The 25066-nt window shown below is 38.0% G+C and overlaps 1 long non-coding RNA gene across 1 annotated transcript in view; it reads left to right on the forward strand.

Annotated features, from left to right (window-relative positions):
- Nucleotides 1-24173, forward strand: part of LOC109024719 (uncharacterized) — a 49597-nt gene extending 25424 nt beyond the window's left edge. Inside the window, exons 5-6 of the long non-coding RNA XR_002004217.3 lie at nucleotides 20892-20973; nucleotides 22606-24173. This is a non-coding gene — a long non-coding RNA (uncharacterized lncRNA). The remainder of the gene's footprint in view (nucleotides 1-20891; nucleotides 20974-22605) is intronic.
- Nucleotides 24174-25066: the final 893 nt, after the last annotated feature.

Raw genomic sequence — 25066 nt, forward strand, 5'->3', positions numbered from 1 at the left:
GTCTCCTTAGTGTACCCCAATGAGTAGTGTAGGTTTGGTCTCTTTACATAATCCCATATTTCTCAGAGGTTTTGTTCATTCCTTTTCATTCTTTTTTTTTTATTATTTTTGTCTGCTTGTCCTATTTCAGAAAGATAGTCTTCAAGCTCCAAGACTCTTTCCTCCACTTGATCTATTCTGCTATTGAAACTTGTGATTGCATTGTGAAGTTCTCATGTTTTTCAGATCTATCAGGTCGGTTATGTTTTTCTCTAAACTGGCTATTCTGGCTATCAGCTCTTGTATTGTTTTATCATGATTCTTGGCTTCTTTGCATTGGGTTACAACATGCTCCTTTAGCTCAGCAAAGTTTTTTATTGCCCACCTTCTGAAGCTTACTTCTGTTAATTCAGTCTTTTTAGCCTCAACCCCAGCTCTGTAGCCTTGCTGGAGAGGTGTTGTGGTCATTTGGAGGAGAAGAAGCACTCTGGCTTTTTTATTTTTCAGTATTTTTGTGTTGATTCTTTCTCATCTTTGTGAACTTATTTACCTTCGTTCTTTAAGGTTGTTGACCTTTGAGTGAGGTTTCTGTGGGGTCTTTTTTGTTGATATTGTTGTTTTCTGTTTGTTTGTTTGTTTTTTAACTGTCAGGTCACTCTACTGTAGGGCTGCTGTTGTTTGCTAGGAGTTCACTCCAGACCCTAGTTGCCTTGGTTTTTCCCATACCTGGAGGTTTCACCAGTGAAGCCTGTGAAACTGCAAAGGTGGTAGCCAGCTCCTTCCTCTGGAAACTTTGTCCCAGGGGTGTACTGATCTGTCACCACCCTGAATGCACCTGTAGGAGGTGGCTGGAGACCCCAATTGAGAGGTCTCATCCAGTCAGGAAGAACAAGATCAGAAACCCACTTGAAGAAGCAGTCTGGCTACTTTTTGGTAGAGCAAGTGTACCATGTTTTGGGGGACCCTTCCTCATCCAGACCATTTGTATTCTCCAATGCCAGCAGGCTGGAATGGCTGAGGTAGCCAAATTGCAGAGGTAGTGGCGGCCCCTCGTGCTGGGAGCTCTGTCCCAGAGATAAGAACTCTGTCCATAGAACCCTGGCTGGAGTGGCTGAAGCCCCCACAGGGAGGTCTTGCCCAGTGAGGAGGAATGGATTGAGGTCCCATTTAAAGAAGCAGTCTGGCCACAATCTGGCAAAACAGCTGTACCACATTGTAAGGGACTCTTCCTCATCTGGACCATTTGTATTCTCCAAAGCTAGCAGGCTGGAACAGCTGAGACTACCAAACCACAGAGATGGCAGCTGCCCCTCCCCCTGGGAACTCAGACCCATCTCAGGCGATTCCAGCTTGTTCCCATTGGCTGGCTGGAATTCCAAGCCAGTGGGTCTTAACTTGTGACATGTCATGGAAGTGGGGCCCAGAGAAAGATGCTGCTTGGCTCCCTGGATTCAGCCCCCTTTCTAGGGATATGTATGGACAGATTTCCCACCTTGCCAGGGATCCCAGGGCCAGAGTATGTAAAACTCCTGAGTCTTTGTGTATGCCTAAGCAGCTGCTCTGCTGAGACTCCACACAGCTCTGTGTATCTGACCCAAGGCCCTGGTGGCATGAGCTCTTGAGGGGGTCTCTTGACCTGCAGGTGGCAAAGATCTGTGGGAAAAGTGTGGTTTCTCAGGTGGGGTTGCACTATCAGTCACTGCTTCCCTTGGCTTGGGTGGGGGTTCCTTTGGCTCTGTGCCACTCCCAGGTGGGCCATCACCCTGCTCCCTGCTTTTCTTCATTCTCTGTGGGTCGAGTTGTTTGCCTGGTCAGTCCCAAAGTGAGAACCTGGCTATTTCAGTTGAAGATGCTGGATTCACTCACCCCTTTTAATTTCTTTCTGTAAGTGCTGCATACTGCAGCTGTTTCTAATCCTTTTCTTGATTTTCTAAATGCACATTGTGTCATCTGTGAAAAATGATAGTATGATTCTTCCTTTCCTAGACCAATAGCTTTTATTTCTTTTTCTTGTTCTGTTTCACTGACCAAGGCATCTGATAAAATAAAGGATGGATGTAATGATAGGAGATATCCTTGTCTTACTTCTGATACCAAGGATAAAGTTGGAACCTGAATTTACCATTGAGTATGATTTAGGTTTGCTCTTATTCAGTAAAAATGTTTCAAAAATGCGTTTGCTCTTGTTCAGTAAAGATGATTAAAAAAACATAATGGATGTTAAATAGCATTGATTTTTCCAAATCTATCGAGGTGAGTATATATACAATATATGTGTGTGTATATATACACATATATCCTTTTTAATATGTTAATGTGGTGGATTATATAAATTGGTTTCTCATGTTTTACTGTACTTTCATTCCTGGGATATAAACACTATAGGCTGATGTAGTGTATTTTCAAATATTGTTTGATCAAATGTAATATTTTGTCCAGGATATTTGTATCTATATTAATGAATAAGATTTACCTTTAATTATTATTTCTTGTATTTCCTTTGAATTATCTTAGACATCAAGGTTATACTAGCCTTATAAGGTAATTCAGAGTATATTCCCCCATTTGTTTTATTGGCATAATTTTTTTTTAACATTTAAGTTGAGGGGTACATGTGCAGATTTGTCATATAGGTAAACTTATGTCATGGGGGTTTGCTGTACAGATTACTTCATCACCCAGGTATTAAGCCTAGTACTCATCAGTTATTTTTCCTGATCCTTTCCCTCCTCCCACCCTCCACCCTCCAATAGACCCCAGTGTGTGCCGTTCCCCTCTATATGTCCATGTGTTCTTATCATTTAGCTCCCACTTGTAAGTGAGAACATGTAGTGTTTGGTTTTCTGTTCCTGCATTAGTTTGCTAAGGATAATGGCCTCCAGTTCCATCCATGCCTCTGCAAAGGACAAGATTCCATTCCTTTTTATGGCTTCATAGTATTCCATGGTGTATATGTACCACATTTTCTTTATCCAGTCTATCATCGATAGGTATTTAGGTTGATTCCATGTTTTTGCTATAGTGAATAGTGCTGCAATAAAATTCTGTGTGCATGTGTCTTTCTGGTAAGATAATTTATATTCCTTTGGGTATATACCCAGTAATGGAATTGCTGAGTCAAATGATATTTCTGTCTTTAGGTCTTTGAGGAATCACCACACTGTCTTCCACAATGGTTGAGTTAATTTAAACTACTACCAACAGTGTATAAGTGTTCTTTTTTTTCTCCACAACCTTGCCAACATTTGTCATTTATTAACTTTTTATAATAGCCATTCTGACTGCTGTGACATGGTATCTTATTGTGGTTTTGATTTGCATTCTTTCATCAGTGATGTTGAGCATTTTTGTCATATGATTGTTGGGGCATGTATGTCTTCTTTTGTCTGTTCATGTCCTTTGCCCACATATTAACGGAGCTGTTTGTTTTTCTTGTGAATTTGTTTCAGTTCCTTATAGATGCTGGCTACTATACCTTTGTTGGATGCATAGTTTGCAAAAATTTTCTCCCATTCTATAGGTTGTTTGATTTCTCTGTTGATAGTTTCTTTTGCTGTGCAGAAGCTCTTTAGTTTAATTAGATCTCATTCGTCAATTTTTGCTTTTGTTGCAATTGCTTTTGGTGTTTTCATCATGAAATCTTTGCCTGTGCCTATGTCCTGAATTATATTGCCTAGATTTTCTTCTAGGGTTTCTATAGTTTTGGGTTTTACATTTAAGTCTTTAATCCATATTGAGTTAATTTTTGTATATGGTATAATTATGGGGTCCAGTTTTAATCCTTTGCATATGGCTAGCCAGTTATATTGTGATGAATTTGTAACAGATGAAAAAAAAATTATTTGTTGACTATTTGTTAAAACTTCCCATTGAAGACACCTGAAACTGAATTCTTCAAATTTCTTGTCACTGATATTACTTTAATGGTTTTAGGAGACTTTCAGTTTTCTAGCTTTTCTGAAATATGCTTTGGAAAGTGTACTATTAAGGCTGTAAACAAATAGTTCAGTTGTCCTCCTTTGAGGTATCTGATAGAATTGCATTGTCCCATTGTCCTTGAAATTAGCTGCGGTCCTCTACCTGCCTGGGCCAGTGAAATGTGAATAGAAGCAGTAACTGTGGTTCAGTCAGCAGAGAAATTTTGTATCTAAAAATATAAAAATAAAAGTTATTTTTTAAAAGATGGTTTATAAGCTTTGGTACCTCCTTGGGGGGTTGGTTTTTCATTTCCGAAGGCTTTGTGTCATGTAAAACTCTTGCTAAATAAATTCATTATCCTATGGTGTTCTTGTGATAGTGAGTGAACTCTCATGAGATCTGATGGTTTTCTAAGGGGCTTTCCCCTGCTTTGCTTGGCATTTCTCTCTCCTGTCACCATGTGAAGAAGGACATGTTTCCTTCCCCTTCTACCATGATTATAAGTTTACTGAGGTCTCCCCAGCCATGCAGAACCATGAGTCAATAGAACCTCTTTGCTTTATAAATTACCCAGTTTCAGGTATTTCTTCATAGCAGTGTGAGAATGGACTAATACATTTCCCTTTGCTGTTCTCGTCATAGTGAGTGAGTTCTCATGAGATCTAGTTGCTTGAAAGTGTGTAGCAGTTCCCCCTTCACTCTCTCTCCTGCTCCACCATATGAGGACAGTGCTTGCTTCTTATTTGCCTTCTGCCATGATTGTAAGCTTACTGAGGCCTTCCAGCCATGCTACCTGTACAGCCTGCAGAACCGTGAGTCAAATAAAACCCTTTTCTTTATAAATTACCCCGTCTCAGGTAGTTCGTTATAGCAATGTGAGAATGGATTAATACAGAAAATTGGTACCAGAGAGGTAGGGCATTGCTATAAAGATACCTGAAAACGTAGAAGTGACTTTGATACTGGGTAACCAGCAGAGGTTGGAACAGTTTGGAGGACTCAGAAGAAGACAGGAAGATGAAAGAGAGTTTGGTATTCCTAGAGACTTGTTAAATTGTTGTGACCAAAATGCTGATAGTGATATAGACAGTAAAATCCAGGCTGAGGTCTCAGATTGACATGAGGAACTTATTGGGAACTGAAGTAAAAGTCATTCTTGCTATGCTTTAGCAAATAAACTTCTGGCATTGTGCCCTGCTCTAGGGATCTGTAGAGATTTGAACTTGAGAGAGATGATTTAGGGTATCTGGTGGGAGAAATTTATAAGCAGCAAAGCATTCAAGATGTGACTTGACTCCTTCTAATAGCATACATTCATGTGCATTTGTGAAAAGATGGTCTGAAATTGGAATTTATATTAAAAAGCAAAGCAGAGCATGAAAATTTGGAAAATTTGCAGCCTGACCATGTGGTAGAAAAAAAAAAACAAACATTTTCTGGGGAGGCATTCAAGCCTGCTGCAAAAATTTGCATAAGCAAAGAGGAACCAAATGTTAATAGCCAAGACAATGGGGAAAATGCCTCTATGACATTTCAGAGATTTTTATGGCAGATCCTCTCATCACATGCCTGGAGGCCTAGAAGAAAAAAATGGTTTCCTAGAAGAAAAAAATGGTTCCTCTTATCACAGACCTGGAGGCCTAGAAGAAAAAAATGCACAGGCCCCTCTGCTCTGTGCAGGCAAACATGGTATTCTGCATTATGGCAGCTCCAGCTCCAGCCATGGCTAAAAAGGGCCAAGGTACAGCTTAAGACATTGCTTCCAAGGGTGCAAGCCCCAAGACTTGGTGGCTTCCATGTAGCCTTGGGCCTGTGGGTACACAAAGGGCAAGAGTTGAAACTTGGGAGCCTGTGCCTAGATTTCAGAGCATATATTGAAAGTCTGGATGTCCAGGCAGAAGTCTACTGCAGGGGCAGAGTCCTCATGGACAACCTCTACTAGGTCACTGGGGAAGGGAAATGTGGGGTCGGAGCCCCCACACAAAGTCCCCACTGGGGCACTGCCTAGTGGAGCTGTGAGGAGAGGGCCGCTGTTCTCCTGACCCCAGAATGGTAAATCCACCTACAGCTTGCATCATGCACCTGGAAAAGATGAAGGCACTCAATGCTAGCCCATGAAAGCATCTGAGAGAGCTATACCCTGCAAAACCACAGAGGTATGGATGCCCAAGGCCTCAGGAGCCCATCCCTTTTACCAGTGTGGCTTGGATTTGAGACATAGAGTCAAAGGAGATGATTTCAGAGCTTTAAGATTTAATGATTTCCCTGTTGGGTTTTGGACTTGCATGGGTCCTGTAGCTCCTTTGTTTTGGCCAGTTTCTCCCTTTTAGAACAGGAGAATTTATGCAATACCTGTATCCCATTGTATCTTGGAAGTAACTAACTTGTTTTTTATTTTACAAGCTCATAGGTGGAAGGGACTTGCCTTGTCTCAGATGAGACTTTGGTGTTGGAGTTTTGAGTTATTGCTGGGATGAGTTAAGACTTTGAGGGACTGTTGGGAAGGCACAACTGTGTTCTGAAATGTGAGAAGGACATGAGATTTGAGAGGGGCCAGGAAGGGAATGATATGGTTTGGCTCTGTGTCACCACCCAAATCACATGTTGAATTGTAATCCTCAGTGTTGTGAGAGACACCTAGTGGGAGGTCATTGGATCATGGGGGCAGATTTTCTCTTTGCTGTTTTCATAATAGTGAGTGAGTTCTCATCAGATCTGGTTGTTTGAAAATGTGAAGCACTTCCCCCTTTGTTCTCTCTCTCTCCCTGATCTGCCATGTGAGGACAACGCTTGCTTCCCCTTCACCTTCCACCATGATTGTAACCTGAGGGCTCCCGGCCATGCTACCTGTACAGCCTGCAGAACTTTGAGTCAATTAAACTTCTTTTCTTTATAAGTTACCCAGTTTCAGGTAGTTCTTTATAGGAATGTGAGAACAGACTAATACACAGTCATGAATTTAGCAATGAGTAAGGAAAAGTTATTACTTTTTGTCCCTTACAATAGTGATATATTTGTACAACATTTGGCCCAGAAAAATACAGTTCTTTTGGTATTTTCATGCTGATGAAGTTTATTTAATTGGACTATTTAATATTAGTATCATACGTGCTTTTCAATTTTAGATTGTGGAAATGGGCCATAAGTATTTTGAGGGCAGAACTATTTTCTTGCTTGATTCCCCACACAGAGTATTATGGACATTACAGAGTATTATGGACAGTTCCCAACTTACAATGGGTTCAACTTACAATTTTTCAACTTTACAACTTTACTACGATATGAAAGCCATACACATTCTTTATACTCCTTGACTTAGGATGTGGTTTATCTGCACATAACCTGATCATGAGTCGAAGAGCATCTGTACTCAACAAATATTTATTGAATAGATTAATAAAATTGGTGAAGTGTTGCATTATGCTTTTTCTGCTACCTCTACTGGCTACCACTGAGGTTTTTCTTTTTCTTTTGCGGAGGTAAAATTGTTTTCAAATAACTGTCTAAAATTATGCTTTCTTCTAATATAATCTAAGAGTTTTCTCTGTGGTGGAGGAATAATGTAAGCAGTTAAAACTCTTCAAAAGAGCAAAGAGCAGAGGCATTCTAGGTGTTCCTTGAAATTCTGATTAGCTGGGAAACTCCTGCAAGGAGATTGGGCTACTGAAAGAAGGACTCCTTGTCCTACCTCTCTTGGAATAATGTACATGAAAAGCATGTATGAAGGAGGGGAAGTATAATCTTAGAAAATATGCTGCTTCAATGTTCATTCTGTGATGAGCCATACAGCCATATAGTATCTTCACTATCTATACCATTTTTACAAAATGTATTCATTCAGCAAATGAACAGCAGGCATTTGGGCTTCCTTGGGAATATGTAAATAAATTAATTTTCTTTCCACAGGGTCCATGCATTCAGAGGAATAATGATTCCTGTCCATGAAAAAAAAGAAGAAAGTAGAAAATTTCAGAGAAGAGAAAAATTTTCCACTTGGGAGCAAGGGCATGAGGGCAGTGGGGAAGTGGTAGATATACTGGCATGTTAATATATTAGGTCTTGTATTTCTTTTGTACATAGTCTCTCTTCTTTGACTGCCTCGTTCATGCATCTCCACTACTTGAAAAATTATTTAATTTACAAGCATGTGCCAAAGTTCTACATCATGCTTCCTCTAAGATTCTATGCAAGCCAATTCAAAGATTTCTCTCTTAAAAATATTTGTATGAAAAAAAGACATGGCTAGGAAATCACTGTTCAGTAGGATAAAATAAAAGTGCAAGCAAACAAGTGATAGAGAACCTCTGGTTAAAGAGCTTTACCCCCCTGACTGATGGACTGATATGGAAACGTAAGATGAAGAATTTCCTAGCAGTTGTGAATCTCATTTAGGTTTATCAGAAAATTGTGGGGCAGGGAGAGAGCCAAGATGGCTTACTAGATGCACCCACCAAGAGAGACAAGATCATCAGGTAGACAAACACACTCCAAATAGATCTTCAAAAATAAGGCATTGAGTGTGGACAGAGGGAAGATGCAGGCCCCAGGCTGAAAGTGAAGGAAGCTGGGAACCCTGCACAAGGTTGCCAAGCACCAGGACATGTTTCTGACACTAAGTGGCGCCTAGAGAAGGGATAAGTGAAATAGGCATAGAGTGGCCCACTCTTGCCATGAACCTCCAAGATCCCAGGTCCAGGAGACCCCATGACCCCCTTGGACATCTGGTCCAGCAGGGAGAACTGCCTTAAGAGTTGGCAGAGACAGAACTCCAGCCTGTGTGGAGTCCAGAGGGTTTGGTGCACGAATGGCTGGCTGCAATGCAGCACAACCATGGGCACTCATCACTCAAGGCTCACCATATTCTTCTAGGTGGCTCTAGTCTGTTACCAGCTGCATCCAAACAGAGGAGGGTTGTCTTGCCCATGGGATGGAGGCAGTCTGACCTGAGTAACCCACTGTCTGCTGGCCTCTCCCAGGGTCCTTGCCTTGCAGCACCTGCTTGCAGGGCAGCCTCAGTTTGCCAGCAGCCACTGCCACAGCTCTTTTGCCAGCAAACCCCGCCTAACCATCCATGTGCTTTTACAGATTGACTCCCACAAGCACTCACTCACCTGCACATTTCACCCTGCCAGCATTTTTTTGCACCACCAGCAGCGCTTCCCCACCAGCACACACTTATCCACAGCATCTCCCTGCTCCCTCACCAGCACACACATGGGTAGGGATCCCCACCACCCCACAAGCATGCACATGCAGGAGCCCCACAGGACCCACTATCATCTCTTCCAGGGCACATGCACACAGGGACCCCTTCCACATCCTGCCAGTGCATGCATGCACACACACACAGACACAGGGACCTGCCACTGCCCTGGTGGCATGCATACACATGGGGACCTCTCACTGCCTCACTGACATGCATGCACGCAGGGGTCTATTGCCATCCCTCCAGAGGACTCTTGCCAGCAGCCCCCATCAGAGCATCACTGTCAGCAGACTGGGAACACCTTGGCCCTTCCAATGTATCAGGTGCTTAACTCAATGGGCAAGAGAGTAAAGCTGCAGGCCTGTTCCCAGCCCCTCAGGGATAGAGCACATAGCCAGAGTGCTGAGCTGAGACTTGGCTCTCTGGAAGCAGTTAGAAATGAAGCCAAACAACTAAACCCAAAGTATACTATAGTCAAACCCTCAGGAACATTAAAAAATATGAAAGCAAAAATTTTCATCCAAAAAACAGTAGCTTCGAAGATGAAATGAACATCAGCCCACACAGATGAGGAAGAGCCAGTTCAAGAACTCTGGCAACTCAAAAAGCCAGAGTGTCTTCTCATGACAAAAAAATGACCACACTTGTTCCCTAGCAATGGTTCTTAGCCAGACTGAAATGGCTGAAATGGCAGACATAGAATTCAGAATCTGGATTGCAAGGAAGCTTATCAACATACAGGAGAAAGTTGAAACCCGATCCAAGGAACACAGTAATATGGTCCAAGAGTTGAAAGACAACATAGCCAGTTTGATTTTTAAAAAGAATCAAACTGAACTTCTTGAAGTGAAAAACTCACTACAGGCATTACAGAACGAGAATGGAAGCATTAATAACAGAATAGACCAAGCTGAGGAAAGAATTTCAGAGCTTGAAGGCTGCCCCTTTGAATCAATGCAGGCAAACAAAAATAAAGAAAAAATAATTTTTAAAAATGAACAAAACCTCCAAGAAATATGGCATTCTATAAAGAGATCAAACCTATGACTCATTGGCATTCCTGAAAAAGATGGAGAGAGAGAGCAAGCAGCTTAGAAAACATATTTGAGGATATTGTCCATGAAAAACTTTCTAACCTTGCTAGAGAGGTCAACATACAAATTCAAGAAATTCAGAGAACCCTTGTGAGATAACACAAAAGATGACCATACCCAAGACACATAGTCATCAGATTCTCCAAAGTCAATGTGAAAGAAAAAATCCTAAAGGCAGCTAGAGAGAAGTAGCAGGTCCCTTACAAAGGAAACCCCATCAGGCTAACGGTGGACCTTTCAACAAAAACACTAGAAGCCAGAAGAGATTGGGGGCCTACATTCAGCATAACTAAAAAAAATATTCTAACCAAGAATTTCTTATCCAGTCAAACAAAGCTTCATAAGTGAAGGAGAAATAAAACCCTTTTTAGACAAGCAAATACTAAGGGAGTCCTTTACCACCAGGCCTGCCTTACAAGAAATCCTTAAGGGAGTGCTACACATAGAAAAAAAAGACGAACACCTGCCGCCACAAAAACACACTTATGTAGATAGCCCACTGACGTTATAAAGCAACTGTACAATCAAGTCCACATAACAACCAGCTAACAACATGATGACAGGTTCAAATCTTGATATATTAATATCAACCCTGAATGTAGATGGGATGAATGCCCCACTTAAAAGACATGGAGTGGCAAGTTGGATAAAGAAACAAGACACAACTGTATGCTGTCTTCAAGAGACCCATCTCACATGGAATGACATCCATAAGCTCAACAGATGTAGAAAGATCTATCAAGCAAATTGAAAACAGAAAAGAGCAGGAGTTGATATTCTTATATCAAATAAAACAGACATTAAACCAACAACAATAAAAAAGGACAAAGAAGGGCATTACATAATGATAAAAGGTTCAATTCAACAAGAAGTCTTAACTATCCTAAATATATATGCACCAACACTGGAACACATATATTCATAAAATAAGTTATTAGAGACCTAAGAAAACCTTCCTACTATTATTGTGTTGTTATTAGTGAACAACACAATAATAGTGGGAGACTTCAACACCCCATTGACAGTGTTGGATCAACAAGAAATGAAACAAACAAAAATATTCAGGACCTAAACTCAATGCCTGACCAAATGGACTTAACAGACATGTACAGAATACACCACTCAACAACAATAGAGTATACATTCTCATCTGCACACAGCACATACTTTAAGATTGCCTGCACACTTGGCCATAAAGCAATTCTCAACTAATTTTTAAAAACTGTAATCATGCCAACCACACTCTCAGACCACAGTGCAATAAAAATAGAAATCAATACCAGTAGATCTCTCAAAACCATACAAGTACATGTAAATTAATCAACCTGTTTATGAATGACTTTTCAGTAAACAATGAAATTAACGCAGAAATTTAAAAATAATCTTTGATACTAATAAAAACAAAGATACAACATACCAGAATCTCTGGGCCATAGCTAAAGCAGAGTTAAGAGGAAAGTTTATAGCACTAACCACCTACATCAAGAAGTTAGAAACGTATCAAATTAAAAACCTCATGTCACACCTAGAGGAACTAGAAAAACAAGAGCTAGCCAAAGATAGCAGAAGAAAAGAAATAACCAAAGTCAGAGATGAAGTGAATGAAATTGAGACATTAAAACCCATACAAAGGGTCAATGAAACTAAGAGTTGGTTCTTAGGAACAATAAATAAGATTGATAGACTGCCATGTACATGAATAAGGGAAAAAAGAGAGATCCAAATAAACACAATAAGAAAAGACAAAGGGGACATTACCATCAACCTTACAGAAATACAAAAAAAAAAAGCCCTCAGAGGCTACTACAAACACCTCCATAAAACACAAACTAGAAAACCTACAAGAAATGAATAAATTCCTGGTAACATACAGTCTCCCAAGATTGAACCAGGAAAAAAAAAATTGAAACCCTGAAAAGATCAATAACCAGTTCCAAAATTGAATCAGTAATAAAAAAACCTACCAACCAGAAAAAGCCCCAGAACAGATGGATTCACAGCCAAATTCTACCAGAGGTATAAAGAAGGGCTGGTACCAATCCTACTGAAACTATTCCAAAAAATTGAGGAGGAGGGACTCCTCTTGAACGCATTCTATGAGGCCAGAATCATCCTGATACCAAAACCTGGCAGAAACACAATGAAAAAAGAAAACTTCAGATCACTATCCCTGATGAATATAAATGCAAAACTCCTGGACAAAATACTAGCAAATCTAATCCAGCAGCACATCCAAAAGCTATTCCACTATGAACAAGTAGGCTTTATCTCTGAGATGAAAGGTTGTTTCAACATAGACAAGTTAATAAATGTGATTAATCACATATACGGAACTAAAAACAAAACCCACATGATCATCTCAATAAATGCAGAAAAAGTTTTCAATAAAATTCAACATCATTTCATGTTGAAAACCCTCAACAAACTCAGCATTGAAGGAACATACCTCAAAATAATAAGAGCCATCTATGATGAACCCACAGCCAGCATCATACTGAATAGGCAAAAGCTAGAAACATTCCTCCTTAGAACTGGAACAAGAAAAAAATATCCAGTCTCAGCACTCCTATTCAATGTAGTACTGGAAGTCATAGCCAGAGCAATCAGGCAAGAGAAAGAAATAAAAGACATCCAGATAGGAAGAGATGAAGTCAAACTATCTCTTTTTGCAGATGATATGATTCTATACAGAGAAGACTCCATAGTCTCTGCCCAAAGGCTCCTAGAACTGATAAACAACTTCAGTAAAGTTTCAGTATACAAAATCTGTATAAAAATCATCAGTATTTCTATACGCCAACATTGTCCAATCTGAGAGCCAAATCGAGAATGCAGTGCCATTCACAATAGCCACAAAAAAATAAAATACCTAAGAATACAGCTAACCAGGGAAGTCAATGATCTCTATAATAAAAATTACAAAACACTACTCAAAGAAATCAGAGGACACAAACAAATGAGAAAAATTTCTATGCTCATGGATAGGAAGAATCAACATTGTTAAAATGGCCATGCTGCCCAAAGCAAGTTATAGATTCAATGCTATTCCTATCAAACTGCCAATGTCATTTTTTACAGAATTAGAAAAGAAACTATTCAAAATTCACATGTAACCAAAAATAGCTCAAATAGCAAAGGCAATCCTAAGCAAAAAGAACAAAGCTGGAGGAATCACATTATCCAGGTTCAAACTGTACTACAAGGCCACAGTAACCATAATAGCACGGAATTGGTACAAAAATAGACACATAGACCAATTGAACAGGTTATAAATCCCAGAAATAAAGCTGCACATCTACAACCATCTGATTTTTTACAAAGTTGACAATAACAAATAATGGGGAAAGGACTCCCTATTCAATAACTGATGCTGGGATAACTAGCTAGCCATATGCAGAATATTAAAACTGGACCCCTTTCTTTCACCACATACAAAAATTAACTGAAGATGGATTGAAGACTTAAATGTAAGACCTAAAACTATAGAAACCCTAGGAAAAAAACCTAGGAAATATCATTCTGGACATAGGCCTTGGCAAAGATTTCATGATGAAGATGCCAAAAGCAATTGCAACAAAAACAAAAATAGACAATTGGGACCTATTTAAACTAAACAGCTTCTGCACAACAAAAGAAACTTTCAACAGACTAAACAGACAACCTACAGAATGGGAAAAAATACTTGCAAACTACGCATATGACGAAGGTCTAATATCCATAATCTATAAGCAACTTAAATCAGTAAGAAAAAAACAAACAACCCTATTAAAAATGGGCAAAGTACATGAACAGACACTTCTCAAAAGAAGACATACATGCAGCCAACAAACACATGAAAATAATTCTCCACATCACTAATCATTAGAGAAATTCAAATCAAACTACAATGAGATACCATGTCACACCAGTCAGAATGGCTATTACTAAAAAGTCAGAAAATAACAGATATTGGTGAGATTGTGGAGAAAAAGGAACACTTATACACTGCTGGTAGGAATGTAAATTATTTCAGCCACTATAGAAAGCGGTTTGGAGAATTCTCAAAGAACTTCAAAAAGAAATATCATTTGAACCAGCAATACCATTACTGGATATATACCCAAAGGAATATACATTGTTTTACCAAAAAGACATATGCACTCATATGTTCACTGCAGCACTGTTCACAATAGAAAATACACGGAATCAACCTAGATGCCCATCAGTAGTGAAATGGATAAAGAAAATATGGTACATATATACCATGGAATACTACACAACCATTAAAAAAAGCAATCCTGTCCTTTGCAGCAATATGGATGGAGCTGGAGGCCATTATTCTAAGCAAACTAACACAGGAACAGACAACCAAATACTGCACATTCTCACTTATAATTGGAAGGTAAACATTGAGTTCACATGAACACAAAGAGGGGAACAATAGACACCAGGGTGTACTTGAGGGTGGAGGTTAGGAGGAGGGTGAGGGTTGAAAATCTACCTATCAGGTACTATGCTCACTACCTGGGTAATGAAATCATTTGTATACCAAACCCCAGTGACACAAAATTTACCGATGTAACAAATCTGCATATGTACCCCCTGAACCTAAAATAAAAGTTGAAGAAGAAGAAAAGTAAATGAAAAAGGAAATTGCCTAAGCATTTTATTAGAGATGTGAATTATTTTTCAAAAGATTTTGAAATATATTAGGTTAAAATATTTTTTCTTAGACCAAGTCTGGTTCAATTTTTCTTTCTCAGATTCTGCGTTTGAAGGAAACAATCATAAAGGAACTGGTTTTGTTAGAAAAATATCTGAATATATTTTTGTGCTAAATTTATTAATTGAATTTCTTGCTTAGTCAAATTTTATATTTAATACAGATAGCAGGAATGGGAGCTGGGCTGAATTAATACAATACAGCCCTCTCAATAGAGCTGGGAAATATATGCATGTATGCTAACCCATGTATACATATTTATCTACCTTTCTGTATCTATCTATATGTATATTAAATATGAATTTATACTGATGTCTCCAACTCTAATCCAGCAACACAGGGTATATTCTGGTCCTCCCTTTTTGCTTATTTATAACTTATTTCCATGACACTGAGAATTCTGGCTCTTATTATCTACTATAAGGGTCAGCAAACTTTTCATGTAAAGAGATAGTTTTTCCTGTAAAAGTAAATATTTTAGGCTTTGGGGGCCATAATGTCTCTATCACAACTCCTCAGCTTTGAATTTTTAAATAATTTTCATGTATTATAAAGTATAATTTTTCTATTGATTTTTTTAGCCATTCAATAATGAAAAAAAAAGTTTTTTTATGGGCCATAGAAAAATAAGCTAAATTTGGCCCACAGTCCATAGTATGCCAATCCCTATTCTACAGTACACTTATTTGTTCACTGTAGTGCTTGCATAGTTTCAGAATTGCTAATCCATACCCCATGCTAGACAAGTTTACCAACTAAAGCACAGTGTTTGTACACGGTACTTTTTGCCTTTATCCTTACAGTCAAAACACTATATTACAAAGTTATCAGGTCTGCTCCTTTCTTCCTCATTTGCATCAATATAATAACGTTATGGGGCACAGGACTACCCCAAAATGTGGCACCTTGGCATTTGAGAAAGTAGCAGGAGCAGGAAGTTCTCTCAAGCCTTCCCTTGTCCTTCTCCCCTGAGGCAGATTATAAAACCTAGGAAGGATTTTCTGAGCTGTCCCTGAAGCAGGTTATAAGACCAACATTCCAAAGGTGCCCTCTCTTATCTTCAGAGATAAGAAAAAGAACATTCTTATCTCTGAAGACACAGGGGCAGAGAAGACTCTCACATGAGAGGAAGTCTACACTTGCTCATTTAACCATTTCTGGCAGTGTTGGAGGTTAAGCCACATTTTTTTCTGTGGTATTTTGGTAGAGGAGCTATTTTCTAATAATAAATATTTTCTAGCTATCCATCTAGGTTGCTCCTCTCCTGGCTCTTAGGCTGGATAGACTATAGAAAGTAGAATTTCTTGTTGTTGTTGTTGTTTTCCCTTGGTGTTTGCCTATTGATGTTTCTGAGTTGCTGGCTTCTCCAGTGCCCGGTTTGGAAAATATATGTCAAACACACACACACACACACACACACACACACACACACACACACACACGATTCACCACTAATCACTCCTTTGATCCTGAAGTTGCTAGCTTGTCTGACTTCTTTCCACCTTTCAGAGTAGTACACATCTATTTCTCCCCTGCTGACCTTGGTACTTAGGTTTTCATACATTTTGCTTTAATTTATGCTATAAATCTCAGGCTACATTTTTATTATTTTTGAAGAGTAAATTATCCTTTAAAGAGATTTAAATAATGAGGAAAAGGTGTTACATATTTACCCATGTAGTTACCATTCTGATGATTCTTCACCTTTTGCGGAGATCAATATTTGCATCCTACCCAAGACTTGTTGTTATCTGTCTTTTTTATTATAGCCATGCTAGTAAGTATAAAGTAGTATCTCATTGTGGTTTTGATTTGCATTTCCCTAATGGCTAATAATGTTGAGTATCTTTTCATGTGTTTGTTGGCCATTTATGTATCTTTTCAGAAAACTATTTGTTCATATAATTTGTCCATTTTTCAATTGAGTTATTTATCTTTTTATCATTGAATGGTAAGTATCCTGAATACAAATCCATTATCAAATATAAGATTTGAAAATATTTCCTCCCATTTGTGGTTGCCTTTTCATTTTCTTCATAGTATTCTTTCAGAGACTAAAGTTTTACATTTTGATGATGTCCATTTTATCTATGTTTTCTTTTGTTGCTTGTACTTTTGTTTTCATGTCTAAAAATTTTTGCCTAGCCTAAGGTCATGAAGATTTTCTCCTATATTTTCTTCTAAAAGTTGTATAATTTTAATTTAGGTCTAAGATCAGATTTAATTTTCTTGTATGGATTTAGGAGAGTGTTCTTCTTCCTTCTTTTATGTGTGAATATTCAATTATCCCACCACCATTTATTCAAAAACTATTTTCCCCTATTGTATTGTCTTGGCATCTTTTGACCATAAATGTGAGAGTTTATTTCTGGACCCTCAATTCTATTTAGTTTATCTATATTTCTATCTTTTTGCCAGTACCATGCTGTCTTGATTACTGGAGTTTTGTGGTAAGTTTTGAAATCAGAAAGTGTGAATTCTCCAAATTAGTTTTTATTTGTCAAGTTTTTATTTATTTATTTATTTTAGCTATATTGGGCCCTGTGAATCTCCTCATTGATTTTAGAATCAGCTCTTCAATTTCTGCAAAGAAGCCTGGTGAAATTTTGCTAGTAATTGTGTGGATCTGTAATCGATTTGGGAAGTATGTCTATGTTAATAATATTAAGTCTTTTTATCCATGAACATAGAGTTTTTTCATTTATTTAGGTCTTCTTTAACTTCTTTTAACAATATTTTGTAGTTTTCAGAATACAAGTTTTGCACTTCTTTTGTTAAATTTATTCCTAAGCACATTGTTCTTTTGGGTCCTATTGTAATGTGAATACAACCTTATTTTCTTCCTTCTTTGTATGACTTGTCTTTTTTTTATTGGATGTCATAAATTGTTAATTTTACCTTGCCGGGTGCTGGATATCTTTGTATTCCTATAAATCTTCTTGAAAATTTTTCTCTTCATAGAGTTAAGTTACTTGGAAACATTTTGGTCATTTCAGATTCTGCTTTCAGATTTGTTAGGTGGGCCTGGAACACTGGTCAGTTTAGGACTACTGCCCATTATTGAGGTTAGACCCTTCTGTGTACTGTATTTAACCCCCCATGAATCTTAGTTACTTTTTTATTCATTTATTTGCTTACTTACTTATTTATTTACTTAATTAGTAATGACAGGGTCTTGCTATGTTGCCCAATCTGGTCTTGAACTCCTGGCCTCAAGCAATCTTCCCACCTCCACCTCCCCAAAGCACTGGGGTTATAGGAATGAGCCACTGCACCCAGCTTAAATCCTATGAATCTTGAGGTAAAGCACTATTTCTGGCCCTTTGGGAGCATTTTTTTTCTCTAATCCTTTTATCTGATTCTTTCTCCATCCTCAGGTAATTTTCTCACCCACGTACTAATTGATACTCAGTGGGGAACCCTCTGCACTGGAATTCTTTTCCTAGAGTTCTCTTACAGCCCTATCCTTTCTGGCATTCTGTCCTACCAACTCTAGGCCACTTTGTTCTCCAAGATTCTCAGCTCCTCTTAAATTCAGTGCGTCTGTGGACTCTTCGTGATCCTCCTCTCTGTGTCATGGACTAGAAATTCTCTGAAGATAATTATAGTGCTCTCTTCATTTGTCTCCCTTCTCTTAGGGTCACTGTCCTTCACCTTCTCAGACTAATGTAAAGTAAAGATGTCACTAGCTTGGTTCCATGACCCACCATGGATAATAAAATCTACAGATGCTTGAGCCTCTACTATGAAGTGGCATGGCATTCAACCATAACCTATGCACATCCTTCTGTATACTTTAAATCATTTCTAGATTACTTTTTGGTTGTATTTTTCTAAATTTGAGGTCTGAACTCGAAGGAAGGTGATGTCATAATAGTTTTCAGATGGGAGTACAATGTAAGGATAAGAAACTTCCAGAGAGTAGCAACACCATGTAACAACCATAACAGAATTGTTTCATAATAAACATTCAGGAATTTAGTTCTTTATGTCACTTTGCTTAGAGTTGTCTCTAGTCATGGAATTCCCAAAAGTAGATAGAAATCTAAAAATTAACAGACTCTTTTGAGAATGCACAGTCAGGGTGGGTGAGGCAAAAATCATTTGCCATCTGGGTAGAATATGCTGAAAGCAAATGATAACTTTTTATTGTCTCACATTTAGAACAGACATTACTCTAAAGACCCTTTTATTTTGTCTTCTGAGCTACAAGTGTCTTCTCTCACTTAAATAAAAAATTTGTTAATAAAAAAATTCATATACAATCACACTAAAAAATAACAGATTATAACTTAATTTAAAAATGTAAGCTGTAGCTTTTAACTTTTCTAAACATATAAGAATTTTTTTCTATAGTGTCAACTATATTTAAATATAAATAAGAATACATAAATGAAAACTATTGTTTGGTGACCAATTACTTTTGCTGTTTTCATCTTTATTCACTTAGATTTCTTTAACAATTTTCCAGATAACCTAAGATTATCTTTTAATGACACCAATATAATACTTACAGAAGACTTTAAATTATAATTGCTGGCCGGGTGCAGTGGCTCACGCCTGTAATCCCAGCACTTTGGGAGGCCAAGGCAGGTGGATCACCTGAGGTCAGGAGTTCGAGACCAGCTTGGCCAACATGGTGAAATCCTGTCTCTACTAAAAATATAAAAATCAGCCGGGCGTGGTAGCACACACCTGTAGTCCCAGCTACTTCGGAGGCTGAGGCAGGAGAATCACTTGAACTGGGGAGGCGGAGGTTGCAGCGAGCCGAGATCGCGCCATTGCACTCCAGCCTGGGTGACAGAGAGAGAACTCCGTCTCTAAATAAATAAATAAATTATAATTTCAAGATCCTTATTTAGCTGTAAGTTAATTAAATAACAGTGTAGTCACTGTTGATATTAAAAAAACTTCCCAGAGAAGTATAACACCCTGAAATTTCACCTGGTACAAGTTAAGTAATTCTTGGGTTCACATAATTTGAAACTGTGCTTGGAGTTTACAAGAACAACAATAGCAAAAAAATCATAAGGATATTAGTTATTGTAAATCAATTTAGTTGAACATCCATGTTTAAATTTACATGTCCTAAAATTTTTGTATCAGTAATGATTATTTATCTGACCCCATAAGACAAGTATAGAAAAGTTCCAGTTAACCAGACACTTTTGTAAGAAAATAAAATCAAGTACTGTATATATAAAGTACTTTATATTATATTCTACACTGTGATAAAGTAAGAAAGAAAACATGTAACTATCTTTTAAAACAAATCTATCAAAACAGTTTAATTTGCCCATGACTTACTATAACTAAAAGTAATAAAAGAACCTTTATACTCCTCTCATATTTATCAGAAAAGATTAAAACTATTTTAATTTTGCTTTAAAGTCATCATTTAGAATAGTTTCTTAAAACTGGCCTTATACCAGTGTATCAATGTTCATTTCTTTGTTTCTTATCATAGTAACCTAAAGTTCACCCATATACCTAAAACTTAATTGTTCCCTTTTAGGCACAGTTTTTTTGTTTCTTCCTTTTTGTCTATGCATTCTTGAGACTATTTATTCTAAAATTATATGAACTTAGTTTCTAGACCAGTTACAATATGAGCTCCATTAAATGTGATACATTTAACAATATTGTTAATTTCCATCCAGATTCATCAATTTAGTTCCACAAAAATGTATAACTAAGGAGGGAGATCCCTTTATGCTCTACCTAGATCCTACCTCAGGGAAAGATTTGCCTCAGCTTCTGGGAGAGATGTCAAAGATGTGTCAGCCAAAGGTAGCCACAAATTTCCCCCACTACCCTGATCCAAATGGAGATGGAAATGTCCAGACCTCTCTACCCAAAAAGGAACAACTCTGAAGAGCTATTTTAACTGCAGAGTGCCACCATAGGGTTGCCCAAAATCTTTGTTAGGCTGGCACTGCAGGTTGGCCTTCTCCCTCTGCCCATGATTATTTAAACCTCTTACCTCCCACAGGTGTTGATCCCTTCATAAATATTATGCATGCTAAGCCCTATCTCAAGGTCTACATCCAGGAGAACCCAACCTGCAACATTAAGTAAGTAAATAGTTTGCCTTTGATAACATTATTTATATCTCCAGAGTTGGTTCTATCTCTGCCTATTCTAGCCAATCCCTCAGTCACTGTGCCCAGCACAGGAAACTGTCTTTCTCTTTAATGTCACAGAAGAAGATAGGATATTTTTGTGATATTAGTTGAACAGATTTTCCATTGCTTCTTCATCTCAAAATGGACCTGTCTGTTTGAACTCATGTTCTCATGGTGCACACAAATGACCAATTCCTGCGATCAATTACCTTTAAGTTTCCAGAGATATTTTAAGCAAACAGGCAGTTGTGTATCTAGAATCTCTCTGACCACAAACACAAAGAATTATAAATGACTGTTTATAGACATAGGCCAACATGTGAAAAATTGCTGGGCAAATTATACAATTTTAGCTAAAAGAAAAATGAAAATAAGACACAAAATCCCTATGGAAGAAACACAAAATAACTTCCTGCAACCAAAAGAAATAATCGATTATTTGCCCACTATATCTTTTCTAGGGGCTTTTGTCATCCCCTAGTAATATAATTGCTGACCAAAAGCCTATGGTACCACACCCGAATCTCCTTTCCTCCAGTCTTATGACATCCTTCAGACATCAAATGACATTTCCAGGCATTCGTGGGAGAAGCAGGGGTGGTGACATTTATTTTAACTGTCCAAAACATGAGAACACCCAGTACTCTAGCTCCAAACTTTCTCTAAAAGTTTTCACCATCGGATTTTGAAAAGCAAAAGCTCTAAAATTGAGTCCAATTTCTATATCTCATTAAAACAGTCAGTGGCAGTAGCTGCAGAATAGTAAAGCCACGGAGATCTGAAGTTTTCAGTGTCATTCTTGGTACGGTGTTACTTGACTCAGAGCTGTTCTTACTTCACTCTAGTGAGTACCAAGATAGTGACTTTAGCCATCTTGGTAGTGCCTCCAAATTCTTAAGGAAAATACATATAACAAATTCATTATTTCAAAGTTTTATTTTAAGTTTGATGCAAGAGACTAAGCCTCTAACTCAGACGAGTGAAATATTTCACTCTTAGTGGAGACACAGGAAAAAAGACTGATTGGAAAAAGAAATCATTGTTAGAATGAGTAAAAAATGAAAAAGAATGTTTGTTTAAAGATATTTAGACTGCTGCTAGATACATAACTGAGTAGGTAGTAAATAATATCACCAATTTTTTAAAATTTGTAGATAGGTTTAGCAGAACAACCCCCAGGCAAATTATCAGGCATAACAATGACTGCTCTGAAGGAGGCTGGTAATTACATCACACTGGGTTTGAGTCATTTTTTTCCCTTACTCATCTGTAATCTAAATTATGTTACCCTTCAAGATCTAGCTCAATACTTCCTTTGGAAATAGAAATGGCATTCCAGGGTGAAGGTGGAGGACAGGAGCAGAGAAGTATGGTTGGGAACATGAATACACAAAAATATAGAAGAAAAAGCAGTATGATAATGCAGAAGTCAGGATGAGATCCACCTAACTCAGGTGGACACTGCTTACTAGAGACACAGGAGGAAAATATTCCAGAGATAAATGAAAAATTATATGGAGTCCTCATATTTTTTCAAGTGGGAGAACTAAGGTTGTTTGCTTTCTCATTCATATTTACCAGGTTACTGACTGTGCAAGAACCCTTTGATCATGTACCTTACAGACCAAGATAAGTGAGGATGCCCATGTAAAACCAGCTGTCTTTCTGGTCTCTTATGTTTTTGTACCAGAAAGGGACAACTTTTTGGGTAACCATAGGTCTCTAGTATATCTGTGATTACAATAAAGATTTTTGATATACCAAAACTGATGAACCAAAATTCCACTGAAATAGCGAGTAAATGGAGTTCTTTTATCCTTTGCAGTATACCAGGGTGAACTTTTTACATAATTTCTTGCTCCAAAGGGAGAAGTGTATGACAAAGTACGTTTAAGGACCCTAACTGATCATAGAAAAAATATTAATGGCATTGGGAAAAAAATGCAGACTAATGAATCCACTACTAAATTTTATCTATCTTGTAGCTCTAAAATTGCACTGTTTAGAATACACTATGGTAGCCACTAGACATATGGCTACTTGAACTTGAATTGGTTAAAATCAAAATTAAGAATTTAATTTCTCACTCACATTAGCCACGTTTCAAGTGCTCAACAGACACATGTGGCTAGTGTCTACCATATTGGACAGCATAGATTTAAAGCACATTTCCATCATTGCAACACCGCAATATGGAGGATGTATCCTCAATACATGGATATTGCCCCCTCAAAATTCATAACCCCTAGATATCTTATCTCTCTATGTGAGGATAGTGTATTAACTTGCACCTGGACTGAGATAGATAAATGCTTATCTCCAGAGATGTCTGAAAGTCTGGTACTGACCCTTGTCTAAGATAAGGATGGAATGTGCTGGTTAATGATTTATACTGTGCTATACAAAGTCCAAAATTCCCTTGGTGGTATCCTCTGCTGGCTTGTCTACATTGTTTAAGGATGGATAGATTGATGGTTTGCACCTGCTTTAATCATTTACACATTCTGATTTTATTTGTGATCAGTGGAGGATAAAACCTTCAATAAACTTGTGTCTTAGCTTCCTTGATATTAAGATATCTTGCACATATCTTAGATTTTTATCATCCGAATGCAAAGCACATCCTTTGCAATTGAGAAGGGACTCTGCGAGCTGCTCCCGGATATGTTAAACCCCTCAGTGACTGACTGTATATTCTTTCTTCTGCTGTACTTGCCCTTATTAAAGCCTTACATGTGAAGTAAGTCCTTTCAATTGTCTGACCCCGGGTGATTGTTATACCCTTTGATATAGTTTGGATATTTGTGCCTTCCAAATCTCATGTTGAAATGTGATCCCCTATGTTGGAGGTGGAGCCTAGTAGGAGGTGTTAGGGTCACGGGAATGGATCCCTGATGAATGGCTTGGCACACAGTAATGAGTGAGTTTGTGCTTTATTAGTTACTGTGAGATTTACTTGGTAAAAAGAGCCTGGCAACTCCTCCCTCTCCCTTGCTCCCTCTCTTGCCGTGTGACATGCTTGCTCCAGCTACACCTTTTGCCACAATTGTAAGCTTTGTGAGTCCCTCAACAGAAGCTGAGCAAATGCTGGCACCATGCTTCTTGTACAGCCTACAGATCTGTGAACCAAATAAACGTTTTATTTTTATAAATTATCTAGCCTCAGGTATTCCTTTATAGCAATGCAAAACAAACTAACACACCCTTAAACCCTATATTTAAGGCTGAGACCTTGGACCCTCCTCCTAAAATTTACCTTAAAAGGTGAAGCAAGCACTAGTCTTGGAGACTATAAATTGGAAAAAATGGCAAAGCAGTAGGTGTTCCAATCTTTGCTTTAGGCCTGAGTAAGAGGCCATAAAGATGCCTGTGGAATCCTAGATCTTAGTTCTGGGTGTAAGTAGAGGGAAATTGGGGAATAACATAGGCACAGCATAGACAAAATTTGGCCAACAGATCCTAGTCTCCCCACTTCTGTCAGGAATATAACTCAAAGGTAGAAGGAGGACTGAGCTTACAGATGAAATTCAAATAGGGACTGACAGTTATTTCTGTTGGTTCATATGACTTCTATTCTAGAAACTGTCTCTGGGGCTGAAAGCATTGTAGGATATAAAGGAATGAAAGCTGCAGTATAATGAAAATTGCACAATTAAATCAACATCATCCACCAAAGGCATACAGTCTAAATAACTACAAAATCCACTGTCTTCCATAAACTATTTGTTTTGAGTGTTCTTGGATTAACTTAGAGACAGCTTTATGTTCTGGTACTATAGAGGCTCTAAATGGGATATTCATTGTAAAGCACATGTGAATAAAGGAAATAATTATGAAATATAAGAGAACAGCAGAAACATTTACACACAGAAAATGCCTTGTAACCTTAATCAGGATAAAGAAAGAAAGAAACACTAAGAAAAAGTCTAATATTAGAGAACTGGTTTCATGAATTATGGTATAGTAAAGTGATGGAATATTATGCAGGCATCAGAATGATAGGTTTATGTAGAAACATAAACAAAATGCTTCATATAATGTT

The sequence above is a fragment of the Gorilla gorilla genome, chromosome X (genome assembly GCF_029281585.2).
Source record: "Gorilla gorilla gorilla isolate KB3781 chromosome X, NHGRI_mGorGor1-v2.1_pri, whole genome shotgun sequence".
In the NCBI taxonomy this organism is placed as follows: Eukaryota; Metazoa; Chordata; class Mammalia; order Primates; family Hominidae; genus Gorilla; species Gorilla gorilla.